The following is a 15980-nucleotide window of genomic DNA, read 5'->3' as shown; positions in this document are numbered from 1 at the left end:
CTTGGGTTCCCTATCACCAGCTTCCTTGTCCCCTTCTGCCTTCTGGCCCTTGTCACTGGACTCCTGTACCTCGTCAGTCTCATTTGGTTTTACGGGGCTGTCCACTCCCAGGCTGAGCGGTGAACCTCGGAGGTAAAGCATCATGTTTTTGAGGCTCACCGACACTGTAGCAGGTGTCAGAACTTCATTCCTTTCCATGGGCTTGCCCGGCTTTGCATCACAGCACCTAACACAATGGCTGGAGCAAAGTGAACAACAGCAGATGCTGAAATGAAAATGTTTCATGGCAGAATTCCAGTCCCTGTGAGATTAGGTTAGGTTAATGTTTGGGTAGGTTCCTCTTTTCATTGAGGCAGGATTTTGATGGTTTCAAATATTACAGGTAGGGATGTGAGACACAGACACTTTTAAAGGATAAGCATTTAAAAGTATTTCTAAAAATTTAAAGATCCCTAGAAGTGGGTAATAGTGGCATCTGGGAAAAGGGAAAGCCCTTGGTAATATCCAGCAGCATTCAGCAGTCATGTGACTGTTTTGGGCTCTTGAAATTGGTATCGCCATCTCTTCATCACCAAGGAGGCCTTCTCATTGAGCACCCACCGTGTACCAGGCACTGTGTCCCCAAGAGATACAGCTCTGAGACAGACACAGTCCCTAACACTGTGGTTCTTAGATGCTGAGGACGGTGAAGAAGGAAAGTACGTCCCTGAGCAGGTATTTAATTCACCTGGGATAGGCACTATGCCAGTGAGGAAGACGGTGCTGAGTTCTCTAGAGAGGGCAAAGTCAAGGAAGGCTTCAGTCACCAGCAGGGTGGGTAGGATTAACCAGGCACAGGGGAAAGGAGAGGGACCCTGGGGATGGAAGAACATCTGCATGAGCCCTGAGCCTGGCGGAGCTTCGGGACTTGGAAGAAATGAAGTCCACGTGGCTGGTGAGAGGAGAGAGCGGAAACGTGGACAAGAGGCTGGGACCGGGGCACAGTGCGGGTCATATGGCCCTGCAGCCACGCATGCTCCTGGTTGCTCAAACGGTGTCCTCAACCAGCTGTCTGAATTCGTCCCAAGCAATCACCCTAAACCCTTTGACATCTAGAGTTGCAGTGATGTGTAATCAAGAAAAAAATTTTTTTTTTAATTTCATAACTTGTTTGTTGAAATGGTACTGGGACAGGAGTTTACAGGAAAAATATTGGGGGATAGGGGAGGGATTGGGGCAGAAGCGTCCCACACTGACGTGACCATGATTTCACAACACAGCAGTGGGTGCTGGGGAAGCATTGTGGGCTGAGACCCTCTGTGAACTGTGGGAGGTGCAGTGACCTAGCAAGCATACTGTCCATCGTGGAGAATGATCCATGTGCACTGGAGAGGAATGTGTATCGTGTTGTTGTTGGGTGGAGTGTTCTATATATGTCTATTTGGTCTAGTTGGTTAATAGTGTTGTTCAAATCCTCTGTTTCCTTACTGATCTTCTTTGTAGATGGTCTGTCCATTATTGAGAGTGGTGTATTGAAGTCTCCAACTTTATTGTAGAATTCTCTTCAATTCTATCAGTGTTTGCTTTGTATATTTAGGTTTTCTGATATCTGGTACATCGATATTTGTAATTGCTATATCTTCTTGATGAATTGACTTTTTTATCTTTCTGTAATGTCCTTGTTTGGCTCTTAAAACAGATTTTGCCTTAAAGTGTATTTTCTCTGATATTAAAATTGCCACTTCAACTTTATTTTGGTTACTATTTGTGTGGACTTTTTTCCCCCATCCTTTTGCTTTCAACCTCTTTGTGTCTTTGGGCCTAAGATCTGCTATCTCTTGTAGACAGCATATAGTTGGATCATGTTTTTTTATCCATTCAACCACTCTCTGCCTTTTGATTGGAGCATTTAGTCCATTTACATTTATGGTAACTACCAGTAAGGAAGGCCTTACCTCTGCCATTTTGTTGTTTTTTTGTGTGTCTTGCATTCCATTTTAAAAGGAGAATTATCAATTAAGTCTCTCTTGAAAAAGAGAGGCCTCCTTGTTTAGGCACGAGCTGCCACCTAATAACCTCCCAACCATTCTCAAAGGAGACGCCCTCCTCCACACTCACTAGAATTGAGGGAGAAAACAGTTTTTGCTGCGTCCCACTGAGGAGTATCAGAAATACACAGTGAACTGCAGGAACAAAGCTTGGGCATCTTCGTGTCCTAAGCGGTGCCTCCTCAGGAGGTTCCTCACAGGTACCCGGGCTCCTCTGGACCGCTGCTGGTCCCCGACACACACTGAGAATCATCGCTTAACATGCGATTCCTCGGTGGCCTTCACCACCAAATACTGACTGGGTGACCCCTTCTCTTGCTCAGGACACCGTTGTGGAATTTGGGTCTTTCGACCCTTCCTGCCTGATGTCCATCTGCCCGGATTACTGGACCTACTCGGGGTCTCTGACCACCCCGCCGCTCTCCGAATCCGTCACCTGGATCATTAAGAAGCAAGCAATAGAGGCTGATGACGACCAGGTAAGTTCTTCCCACAGTCTCTACCCAAGGAAACCCAAGTGCACCCGCATCACACTGGGCTGGGCTCCAAATGTGGCATCTGTTTTTAACATCTTGTAATGCTCATACATTTTTATTAAAATGTGCTAACGTCTTATCTCAGTTTGGACATGAATTAGGAGATGCTTCAAATTAAGTAGAGCTAGGAGTTAAAACACAGGAGAACATAAGCTCTTTACTTCCATACTTAATAATGACTGCATGTGTACTATGTCTTTTATATATAAAATGTGAATCTGTAAGCTAAGACCCTTGTAAATGGAAGCATGATGGCTGGAAATGGATGTGTTCAAAACCCTTTAAAATCCTTAAAGGAATTTTGCTGTGGAATCTCAGGGTCCACAGATTTTATTCTAAGTCAGTTGTTTTGACTTGGGATACATTTTTACCATAGAAATTAAGTTTAAGTGGTAGTAACTACATCAACACAACAGAATCCTGTTTAATTTATAATGTAACTAAAGTACAATAATTACTGCTTTTACTTGTTTGTATGAGAATTGTAAAGCTTTTAAAATTGTAGTAAATATTTATGTAACAAATCATTTGCTTTTCCAACATTTTTCACGTGTACAATTTAGTGACATTAGTTATGTTTATCATGTTGTATGGAATTTTTATTGATTAAAAGCATTTTCACAAAAACAAGAGCTTCCAAATTCTTTTTTTGAATCCTGTATAACATTGATACCAAAACTCATCAAAGATTGAACCAAAGAAGTAAAAAGTAAACAATAGGCCAATATCTCTGAAGAACAAAAACCCACTGCCATCATAGCGACCCCATAGGGTTTGCGAGGCTGTAAATCTCTAAGGAAGCAGACTGCCACACCTTTCTCCCACGGAGCTGCTAGTGGTTTTGAACCACCAACCTTTAGGTTAGTAGTCAATCACTTTAACCACTGAGCCAAGAATATTAAAGCAAAAAATAGAAATAAAGTATTAGAATCCAGCAGTACATTGGACACAATATATACTTTGTCCAAGCAGCATTTTTTCCAGTACTGAAAAGATGGCTCAATATTAGGAATGCTATTAATATGTTTTATCACATCAGGAAACCTGAAGAGAAATATCACATTATCATATTCATAGACTCCTAAAAGGCATTTGACAAAATTCACAATCTATTTAAAAATTTTTTTTAATAATATAGAAATGAAGGGAGACATCCCTAACATGATCAAATAGATTGAGCTCAGCTCAAAAGTAAATAGTACTTTAATGTGGAAAGAATATCTACTAAGCCCACTATTATTAACGTAGTAAATATTAACTATAATTTAATCTGATATTGGCCAATAACACTAGACCAAAAGAAGATAAAGGAAATTAGAAAAACAGTAAAAACTATTACAAAAATAAGATAATTCAGCAATGAGTAGAGTACCATATTAATTTATAGAATTAAATTCCTTTGACATATATAAATCACAGAAGATATAATAAAATAATGAACCACATTTATAATGGAAACAAAAAAAAAATACCTTGGAATAAACTTAACATGAAATGTCAAAAGGAAACTTGAAAACATTCCTGAGAAATACAAATGTACACTTGAACTAATAAAATTCATACCATGTTATTAAATAGGAAGACATCTTTGATGTCAGTTCTCCTTAAGTTGTTATGCTCCATGAATTGTTTATTCTTCGTAAATTAAATGTTGTCCAAATAAAATACCAACAGATGCTTTTAAATAGATAGACGCTACTTCTAAAGTTCATGTGGAAGAACCAACTAGGATGAGTAGCCAGGACAAAATTCTAAAAAAGTAATTGAGGGATAATTAGACCCTCGATATTATTGTTGTTGTTGTGTACCATCGAGTGGATTCCGACTCATAGCGACTCTATAGGACAGAGTAGAACTGCCCCATGGGGCTTCCTAGGCTGTAAGCTTTACAGGAGCAGATCACCAGGCCTTTTCTCCCAAGGAGCTGCTGGTGGGTTCTAACAGCCAACCTTTCGATTAGCAGATAAGTGCTTTAACCATTGCATCACCACGGCTTCTCCCACAAGATTAGAAAACCCAAAACCAAACCCCTTGCCATCAAGTGGATTCTGACTCATAGTGACCCTGTAGGACAGAGTGGAACTGCCCCATAGGGTTTCCAAGGCTGTAAATCTTACGGAAGCAGACTGCCACATCTTTCTCCTGTGGAGCGGCTGGTGGGTTCAAACTACCAACCTTTTGGTTATCAGCCAGGCAGTTAACTACTATCCCACCAGGGCTCCTACAAGATTAGAAAGCCTCAATAATTAAGTAGTAAATACTGGCACATGAGTAAAGGGATAAATCAACAAGTGGAACAAAATAGTAAATTCACAAATACATGCGAGAATGTAGTTTATGATAAAAGTACCATCTCAGCTCAGTGGGGAGAAAGATAGGGTAGTCAATAAATGAATGTGGAGAACAACCGGGCAGAAATTTTGGGGAAAAGTTGGGCCCATCATTGAAACCTTACACAAGAATATATTCCAAATGGAGCGAAACTTTAAATGTAAAAAATACCACCGTGAAAGTCCTAGGATATGCATGGGAGAATCCTTTCATACTTCCTAATGGAGGCAGGTTTTCTAAACATAAAAACTCAGCTGTCATAAAGAAAGAAAGCAACTAGTAAATTAAACCACTAAAAAATCACATATTTTTTAAAAACCACATATTTTTAAAAATCCGGTGACTGTCCTGCATGCCTCTCCCCTGCATATAATATGGTATTGGCACAACAGCCAAATTACATAATGTCCTATCTCACAGAATGTGTTGTGGACATTAAGCGACGCATATCTGTATATAAAGAACTCTTAGAAATCAGTTGTCAAAGACCAGCAGCAAATGGTATAAACAGACAGTTTACAGTTAAGGAAATACAGGAAGCTTATAAATATATGAAAAGATGTTTAACGTCTTAAAAAGGGAAATACAAAATTAAACTACTACATTGAAATATCATTTTTCACCTATCAAATAGCAGAGACCCCCAAATTTGAAAGCCCACAGTGTTGGTAGAACTGTGGAGAACAGGCAACCTCATACATTGCTAGTGGGTAGTAATGTCACATTAACAAAGACATAAGCCAATGGAATAATAGATTAAAAAGACTATCACTAGCAATGAATTACAATATCAAAGGAAGGGAAACTGCTAAATTGGTACTACTGAAATAACTGTCAAAGTACAAATACACATTACTTTTGGAGAGCTATTTATGCTGCAGATAAACTCTCCACCTGAAAAATGATACATGTACGTGGTTATATTTTCCACCATTGTTTGTAATCAACCTAAATACCCATCACCTCCGTGTTAATGGCACAATGGTTAAGCGATCAGCTGCTAACCAAAAGGTCAGCGGTTCCAGTGGCTCCACGGGATAAAAGACCTGTCAATCTGTTCCTGTAAAGATTACAACCTAGGAAACCCAATGGGACAGGTCTACTCTGTCCTGTAGAATCGCCATGAGTCAGAATCGACTCGACAGCACACAACAACAGTCTAAATCATGAAAGAAAACAAGACAAAATGAAATTGAGGATTTCTACACAATACCTAACAAGTCCTCGTCAAATGCGTCAAGGTCATGAAAAACAAAGGAAGACTGAGAAACTGTCACAGACCGTAGGAGACAAAGGAGGAGTAGATCTTGGAACAGAAAAAGAACATCAGTGGACTGGGAAAATCCGAATAAAGTCTGGAGTTTAGTTAATAGTATTGAACCAATGTTAATTTCTTAGTTTTGATAAATTTACCATGGTTATGTAAGATAACGTTAGGAAAAGCTGGGTGAAATGTCTGCAGCAAGGCTTGTCATCCTGATACTGTTGACATTTGGGCCAGATCATTCTTTGCTGTGGGAGACTGTCCTGTGCATTATAGGATGTTTAGCAGCATCCCTGGCCTCTACCCACTCAGTGCCAGTAGCACCCCTAACAATCAAAAATATATCTGGACTTTCTCTAATGTTCATTGCAAAATCACCCCTGTTTGAGCACCACTGATACACTCTAATATCAACTACCAGTTGATCAACCTTTACTAGTTGGTTGTGAAGAAGAGAAGAAACAGATGTCTTCGATGTCTGTGAAAATGACTTTTAATTAATCAACATGTTAGTTTACCACTAGACAGTATTAGACGTGATTAACTTATGGCTGGAGTCCCTGGGTGGTACAAACGATTAATGTGCTCTGCTGCTAACTAAAAGGTTGGAGGTTTGGGTCCACCCAGAGGCACCTCAGAAGAAAGACCCGGTGATCTAATTCTGAAAAATCAGCTATTGAAAACCATATGGAGCACAGTTCTACTCTGACATACATAGGATTGTCATGAGTCAGAATCGACTCCACGGGAACTGTAACTTAACAGCAGAATACTGTGGTTTGCTGGAGGTTTTTAACCAAGAACTAGAATGACACCCAATGGGTTGTATTGGCAATAGCATGTAGACATTGAGTGATAAAATACATTATAAGAAATCCATACTCAATGGAACTAGACTGTCCACTCTGATGCTCTTATCATCTTAAGAGGTGTATTAGATATAAATGAATGAATGAATGAGTAAATAAATAAATGGAATTAGTGAGTGGAAAGAGTTAGGGTTTCATTCCCCATCACCTCTTGGCTGACAGCACTCTGCTTCCCCAACACTTGGCCCCTCTCTGCCCTCAGAAGCCTTTGGATGCCTCCTCGTTAAGCTCTTTGTTGTGTCCTCACTGTTCAGCCATCCGCCTCCAGCTCCGGGCAGAATCTGTTGTCCGCTCTTGGATTCAATACTTTGTGTCAGCCTCTATCTCTGTCTCTCACCCATCCCAACATGGTGTCAGGCCCAAGAGACGCCTTGTGCACGTCCATTTGAGGAGAAAGTTCTCAAGAACAGTTTGTTTCTACCACCTTGAACAGACCTCCGAAACTGAGCGCTATAATCAGTTACCTGACAGCCGCTGAACACTGTGTTTTTGTAGGCAGATGCTTTTCAACCGTAAGCTGGAAATGTGACTTAATCTAATCTACTTTTACCAGTACAAATGGAAATAGAGAAATTGCATGAATGTTCAAAGAGAAGATGATCTACCTATGAATGTATGAAGGCTGAAAATTATAGGACAGTCTACATTAAATCAGCATTGCCAGTGCTAAAACCTAAATTGTAGACAGCTTTCACCTTTAATAGCTAAATTGCAAAAAGTGACACTAACAACCTTTCTAGAAGAATGAAACATGCATCATGTTTACTGATAATAACTAAATCAGTTGTTTTTCCTTAAAAAAAAGCATTTAAGTGTATTATATTCATTTTTACAATAGAGTGCCCTTCTTTCAATATGCTATCTACTATTTTCAGGACGTGGTAGAAAATATTATACTTTCTTCCTTTAAATGTCTAATACAAAAATAGAAGCAAAATCTGGGAATAGAGGGGAAATTCCTCAACATGATAAAGTACATTTATGAAAATCTCACAGCTAACATCCTATTTAATGGTAAAAGACTGAAAGCTTTCCCCCTAAAATCAGCAACAAAACAAGGATGCCCACTCTCACCACTGCTGTTCAACATTGTACTGGAAGTTCTAGCTAGAGCAATTAGACAAGAAAAAGAAATAAAAGGCATCCAGATTAGAAAAGAAGAAGTAACACTATCTATATAACAAATGACATAATCCTATCTATGGAAAATCCTAAAGAAAGCTACTAGAACTAACAGATAAGTTCAGCAAAGTGGCAGAGTACAAGCTCAACCCACAAAAATCAGTTGTATTTCTATATACCAGCAATGATAATTCTGAAAAGGAAATTAAGAAAACCATTCCATTTACATCTGTTTTTAGATGCTATTATTCAAAAGGTCAGCAGTTAGAATCTACCAGCTGCTCCTTCGAAACCCTATGGGCAGTTCTACTCCGTCCTATAGGGTCACTATGAGTTGGAACCGACTCGATGGCACCTAACAACAACAATTATTCAGATAGCATCTGAAAGAATAAAATACCTAGAAATAAATTTAACCAAGGAGGTGAAAGACATATACGCTGAAAACTACACAATATTGTTGAAAGAACTTAAAGACCTAAGTAAACAGAACGAAACCTGTTGTCATGGAGTCGATTCCGACTCATAGCGACCCTATAGGACATAGTAGAACTGCCCCATAAGGGTTCCAAGGAGCAGCTGGTGGATTCAAACTTGACCTTTTGGTTAGCAGCCAAACGCTTAACCACTATGCCACTGGGCCTCAATAAATGGAAAGAGATCCCATATTCATGGATTGGAAGACTTAATATTATGAAGATGTCAATATTATCCAAAGCAATCTACAAATTCAACAAATTCCCCATCAAAATTCCAACAACCTTGTTTGCAGAAATGGAAATGCCAATCCTCAAATTCATACGAAATTACAAGGGGCCCCAAGTAGTCAAAACAATGTTGAAAAAGAAGACCAAAGTTGGAGGACTCACACTTCCCATTTTCAAAACTTACTACAAAGCTACAGTAATCAAAACAGTGTAGTACTGGCATAAGGATAGACTTACAGACCAATGAAATAGAATTGAGGGTCCAGAAATATACCCATATTTGGTAAGAGTGGCAAGTCCATTTTACAAATGGTGCTGAGATAACAATTTCCGCAGCAAAAGAATAAAATTTGACCCTATTTCACACCATGTATAAAAATTAACTCAAAATGGATCAACAACCTAAATGTAAGTGATAAAACCAAAAGCATGAGCAGCAAAAGAAAAAAATAGATAAATTGAACTTCATCTATATTAAAAACTTCTGTACATCAAAGGCCATTATCAATAAAGTGAAAAGACAACCTACAGAATTGGAGAAAGTATTTGCAAACCATATATTTGATAAGGGTTTTATATCCAAAATATATAAAGAACTCCTAAAATTCAACAAAAAGACGAACAACCCAACTGAAAAATGGGCAAAGGACTTGAATGGACATTTCTTCAAAGAAGATATAGAAATGGCCAATAAGCACATGAGAAGATGCTCAACATCATAGATCATTAGGGAAATGCAGATCAAAACTACAATGAGATACCACTGCACACCCACTAGGATGACTGTTATCAAAAAATACGGAAAATAACAAGTGTGGTAGAAAAATTGGAACCCTCATGCATTGCTGGTGGGAATGTAAAATGGTGCAGCCCCCGAGGAAAATAGTTTGTAGCTTCCTCATAAAGTTAAACAATATGACCCAGCAATTCCCCTAGGTATATACCCAAAAGAATTGAAAGCAGGGACTCAAACAGATACTTGTACACCAACGTTCATAGCAGTATTATTCCCAATAGCCGAAAGGTGGAAACAACCCAAGGGTCCATCATCGGAAGAATGGATAAACCAAATTGTGGTGTATCCATACAATGGGATGTCATTCATCCATAAAGAGAAATGAAGTCCTGATTGATTTACAATATGGATGAGCCTTGAAAACATTATGCTGAGTGAAATAAGACACAAAAGGACAGACTGTATGATGCCACTTATATGAAATATCTAGAACAATCAGATGCATAAAGGCAAACAGTAGAGATTCCCTCGGGCTGCAGGGAGGGAAGAATGGGGAGTTTATTGCTTAGTGGGTACAGAGTTTCTGTTTGGGGTGATGAAAAATTTTGCAAATAGATAGTGGCCAACAAAGTTGTACAACATTGTGAATGGAATTAATGCCACTGAATTGTACATTTTAAAACGGTTAAAAATGGCAAATTTTATGTCGTATCTATATTACCAGAATAAAATTAAAAAAAAAAAAAAGCCACTCCTTAGCTCCTCATCTCGAGGCAAACGCCTTGACCAGCTTCTGGAAGGGCAGAAGATTGAGCTTCCCATGGCCTCCACGTAGCAGCGGGCGCCCGCAGGCTGCCGCTGCATCCCCGTGATATTATCCACGGTGTCCACTGGGCACTGCCTTGGCGCGCGCCGGGCCCCACGAGCGGAGTGTCCGAGCGCCCCGACGCCCCACGCGCTGTCCTTGCACTCTGATGCCAATGGTCATCCAAACTCTGGGCGCTTCACCTCCAGCCGCAGCTGCAGCCACTGGGAACTTCTCAAAGCTCAACCTTCTCGAAGCTGCAGACCCCACCGCACTGCCCTCCTGGGAAATACCTAGGAAGCTACCTGGACCCGCCCAAGCCCGCGTCGCCGCCCCCCGCCCAGGGGTGTTCATCCCAGCCACCCAGGCCCACCCGGGCCCCCGCGCTGTACCCATTACCTCTACCCTGGGCGTTGGCGATGGGCCCAGCCCTTCCCCAAGATTACACCGGGCTAGGAGCATGTCAATTTGCGGAAGGTGTTGGTGCCTGAGGCCTGGAGGCGCTTCCCCAACAAGCCGCCCCCCTAGACCCTCAGTGGGCCCGACCTCTTCTGCGCCTGGGAGACCTACTTGAGGCGTGGGCTGTGGGCAGCCCGCAACCCCAGCCGTATCTGGAGCCCGGTAACAGTCCAGATTGCGCCCTCAGAGCGCAGAGGGGGCCCCGCCGCCATTCAGGCCCCGGGCGCCCTCCATGCCATGCGCCCCCCGTCTGAGCAGCACCCGGACCCCTTTGCCAAGGAGACCATGCTGCGGGCCCTCGGCCAGTGCAACAACGGGAAGAGGAAGGTCGACGGGCCCCTGTGGTTTGAGGTCACCAATGCCAAGAGAGGGAGGCGCAGCCCAGAGGCCAGGCCGTCTGCTTTCAGGCCAGTGGTGAGGAATGGCGTGGCCCGTGCCTTCGTGCCCAGGCGGGGCCTGCTGAACGGAGGCCTCTGCTCCTGGAGCTGCAGCATCTGCGACAAGTGGACGGTCCTCGACTGCCGCTCAGTCGTTCCCTTCTGCTGCCCAGCCTGCTGTGGTGAAGATGGCTGCCTCCGCTGGCCCCTGAGCACACCAGCCTGCTGGCCCCTTTGGCTCCTGAGAGTAGAGGCCCTGCCACCCACCCCGTGAGACCCAAGCCCACAGCTCTTTCCTCCTGCTGACCCCTACTCTACCCCAAGGTGGGACATTGACACCAGCAGGTCATCAGTGTCACCACCAGGTCAGCAAGTACTCTCTAGCCAACAGGTCTGCCAAGTTCCTAACCCACTTGTCCTTACCCTGCAGAGCCCACCAAGTGAAGTATATTGTCTAGACTGAAGAGACCCCAAGTCCCCACCCTCCTTCTTCACTTACTGCAGCTACTTCTGCCCTCCCCTTACTGAAATTCACTTTGAGGCTCCATAAATAGGGAGATTCCCTACCCCAATCTAGAGCTCAGCAGTGCTTGCCAGAGCCTTCCACTTCTCTCTATCCAGCACCCCGAAATTTCTGGATGAGCTACCAAGGAGGTTGTGGTCACCCTGAGGGCTCCGTACCTCTCTTTTCCAAGAAACTGGTAGCCAAAGATCTCTGTGGCAGATGCAGGATGAGACCAGGCAGAATGCTTTGGGACATGAAGGACTATTCTATGCTCCACGCTGGTTAGATACCGTATATAATATATCAAAACCCTTGCCTTCCCCCTGCCTGCCCAGCCCTCCCTGCTCTTTTTTTTTTGGGGGGGGGGGTGATATATATGCATTATCTTTTATTATTATGACTATATAAGGCAGGTGTGTTGTCATGGTATTCAGTAATGTGGCTTTTTTTTTTTTCCAGCTGTACCAGGAGAGCTCAAAAAATATAATTCATCAGTGGTTTCCACGTTGACATTGTAGAGAGTTGTTGTTAGTTACCGTAGAGTCAGCTCCAACTTATGGTGACCTTATGTGTAACAGAATGAAACATTGTCGGATCCTGCGCCATCTTCATGATCAGGGCCAGATTACCCAATAAGCACAGGCCCAATCTGCAGTGCACAGTTTCACCTGTCCCCCACTACGTCAAAGATGTAGTGAAACCCATGTGAAACTGCTCGCCACAGCATTAGCAAGTAAAAATTAAGCCTGTGCGTACCTTGCTCAATGCAAGCTGGTGCATACCATGCTTACTGGTTAATCCACCCTTGTTTATGATTGTTAGTATGCTTGAGTCCGTTGTTTCCGTTATTATGTCAATCCATTTTATTGAGGGGTTCCCTCATTTTCACTGACCCTCTGCTAACTATGATGTTCTTTTCTAGCTATTGGTCGTTCTTGATGATATGTCGAAAGTAAGTGAGCCGAAGTCTTGCCATCCTCACTTCTAAGGAGCATTCTGGTTGTACTTCTTTTAAGGCTGATTCGTTTGTTCTTCTGGCAGTCCATGGTATATTTAATATTCTTCACCAACACCACCGTTCAAATGTATCACTTCTTCTGTCTTCCTTTTTCCTTGTCCAGCTTTTGCATGCATATGAGGTGATTGAAAAGAGCATGGCTTGGGTCAGGTGCTCCTTAGTCATCACTTTGCTTTTCAACACTTCAAAGAGATCTTTTGCAGCAGATTTTCCCACTGCAATACATCGTTTGATTTCTTGACTGCTGCTTGCATGGGCGTTGATTGTTGATACAAGTGGAATAATTATTGACAACTTATTTCTTCTTCATTTATCATAGTGTTGTTTATTCATCCAATTGTGAGGATTTTTATTTTCATTAAGTTCAGATGTAATCCATACTGAAGGCTATATAGTCTTTAACCTTCATCAGTAAGTGCTTCAAGTCATCTTCATTTTCGGCAAGCAAGGTTGTATCGTCTGCATATTGCAGGTTGTTAATGAGTCTTCCTTCAATCCTGATGCCATGTTCTTCTTCATATAGTCCAGCTTCTCAGATTATTTATTCAGCATACAGACTGAATAAGTAAAATAAAAGGATACAACCCTGCCTCATACCTTTTCCAATTTTTAACCACGCAGAATCCCCTTGTAGGGAGTAGGAGATAGATAATTTTCTGGGCAGGGGGCTTATCTCTGGTACCCCTGACAACAAGGTCCTGGGCAGGATTCCTTTTCATTTGAGGATACAGCATTTCGACTGGCCCCCAAGACTGGGGTGTGAGGGGAGCCATAGCGAGCCTGTGCAGGCAGTGAGAAGGTTCACTTTATCTGGAATCCTCCTTCACATCATTGATTCAAAATGTGCACATTTGGAAGCATGTGGGACCTGGGGTGGAAAACTGGTGGAGCCAGCCACTGCCCATGAGTCAGAGGTCTGAAAGCAGCAGTACTAAATAGGCAAGGCTAAAAAATAGTTTGGCCTGAGACTTTAATGGAAATCTTTCTCTTTATGTATGCCTTCGAGTTACTTTCTAGTGTTCTTTCTTTTCCATATGAAGGACTTCCTTTAGCATTTTTGTAGGGCCTGTCTAGTGGATATGAACTCTGTCAGATTTTGTTTATCTGGAAATATCTTAATTTAGCACTCATTCTTGAAGGACAGCTTTGCTGGATATAGTATTCTTGGCTGACAACTCTTTTCTTTCAGCACTTTAAATATGTCATTCCATGGCCTTACAGCCTCCAAGGTTTCTGAGGAGAAAGATCTCTGAGGCTCTTCAGTGTTCATAATTTCAGTTACCTTATCCTCTGGATCATTGATTCCTTCTTCTGCCAGCTCAAATATTTTTTTAAATCCTTCCAATGTGTTTTTTATTTTAGTTATTGTGTGTCTTTCAGTTCCAGTATTTCTTATTTTTTTTTATAGTGTCTATCTCTGTATTTTGTGGGGGTGGGGGTGGGCAGTGATGGTTCAGTGATAGAATTCTTGCCTTCCATGCAGGAGACCCAGTTTGAATCCCAGCCAGTGCACCTCATGGGAAGCCACCACCTGTCTTGTCAGTGGAGGCTTTGTGTTGCTGTGATGCTGAACAGGGTTCGGTGGAGCTTCCAGACTAAGATGGACTAGGAAGAAAGGCCTATGGCGCAGGACTGGGCAGTGTTTCATTCTGTTGTGCATGGGGTTGCCATGAGTCAGGGGTTGACTTGACAGCAGCTAACAACAACAACAGCAACATCTCTTTATATTCTCATGTTCATGCATCATTTTCCTGATTTCCTTTAGTACTTTGTTTTCCTTTAATTCTTTGAGCTTGTTTAATATTCTTCTATTATATTCTTCTAATCTTTTCATTATTCTGGCTTCCATGAATATAATTTCTCTCCCTTTGTCTTGTTCACTTTAATGGGTCATCATTTTCAGTTTCTTTGTGTGCCTTGTGATTTTTCTTTTTGTTGAAGCTGGAACATTAGAATTTTACAACATATAATCTTTCTCAATTTCCCCTAATGTACATTGCTTTTGACAGTACTAATTCTTTTTTTATAATTATTATTCATGAGACGTTTATTAAAATAACACATTTAGGGAAAAAAATCAATACAAGGTACACATCATTACTGAAAACTGTATACCATCATACAAACGAGGATTTTATTTTTGGGCAATTGATTTCTGATTTATGGCAAGTTTCACTTTCAGAAATAAAACCACAGAACAACACGATCTAATTCAATCTTAAAGACTGGCATGCTGAGCAAGGAATTTTCTTCTTCTTTGTAGGAGCTCCTTCTTTACAGTGTCAGCAAGTACCTGGGCTCTGCCTTTTGGGGTGATTTCAGCCACCAAGTCATCAACAGTAATGTGTAGTCCTTTTTCTTTAATTACCTCTTTACAGTGTGCTTTCAATTGATCCTTCCAGCCACATTCAATTAATTTCACTCTCAGCAATTCTTTGAGGCACTCTCTTTCTCCAGTTTCTGTCAACTTTTGGTTAATTGCTGCTCTCATCTGCGCATCTTTGTTCATCTTGCTAACCACCATCACCACAGGTGAGGGTCATCCTTTCCCAGTGACAAAATGACCCTTGCACTGACAACTGTTACCTACCACTCTTCGGCTGCCCAGAGTTGGACCCTCAGTCAACAGCACTAATTCTTGCAAGAAATTTTTAGGCAGGCACAGTGTTCAGACTTTGCTTACCACTCTGTCTCCCTCCCTATGATAGCACCAGTTCAGACCAGACCCAAGTGTCAGTCCTTTAGTGGCTCCCAGACACATCAGAAGACATTCGCCAATCAGCTCCCAGACTGATGAGAAAGCACACACTGAATAGACCACCCTAAGGTAGGTATAGCCCTCAATCCTGAGTTGTCATGCCTTCCCCCACCCTGTGAGGGGTCTGTGTCTGGCCAGACTGCAATTTCAATCTTTCAGGCTGCCTCCAGTCCAGTCAGAATATGCTTCCTAAACTGTCCACTAACAAGATCTGTTCTATTTATTTCAGAGCCAGAAATGCGGCCCCTTCCCTGAGCACAGGAGAGCTGTGGGTCAACTAGGGCTGCAGTCCCTGCTGTCTCTGCCATGTCCAAAAGGAGAGGTGTGGTCACCCTGAACAGTCTGTCTATTAGTTTCAGAGCCAGAGGTTGGGGCCCTTCCCAGTGCCCAAGAGATCCGTGTGTTGGCTGGTGGTGTGGAGTGGCTGCTGGGTCATTGGAGGCTTCCCTCTGCTGCACCAGTGAAG

General features: G+C 42.1%; 1 long non-coding RNA gene and 1 pseudogene across 1 annotated transcript in view; one reads left to right on the top strand and one right to left on the bottom strand.

Annotated features, from left to right (window-relative positions):
• The window catches only part of LOC111822339 (uncharacterized), an 18934-nt gene extending 3263 nt beyond the window's left edge, over window positions 1–15671 (top strand). The window contains exons 2-3 of the long non-coding RNA XR_002825616.1: window positions 2351–2506; window positions 15465–15671. This is a non-coding gene — a long non-coding RNA (uncharacterized LOC111822339). The remainder of the gene's footprint in view (window positions 1–2350; window positions 2507–15464) is intronic.
• LOC101342787 (transcription and mRNA export factor ENY2 pseudogene) lies at window positions 14674–15458 on the bottom strand (annotated as a pseudogene).
• Window positions 15672–15980: the final 309 nt, after the last annotated feature.

The sequence above is a fragment of the Trichechus manatus genome, unplaced genomic scaffold, assembly GCF_000243295.1.
Source record: "Trichechus manatus latirostris isolate Lorelei unplaced genomic scaffold, TriManLat1.0 scaffold00162, whole genome shotgun sequence".
Lineage (NCBI taxonomy): Eukaryota > Metazoa > Chordata > Mammalia > Sirenia > Trichechidae > Trichechus > Trichechus manatus.
The sequence above is the reverse complement of the archived record's forward strand: the minus strand, read 5'-3'. Positions and strand labels throughout refer to the sequence as shown.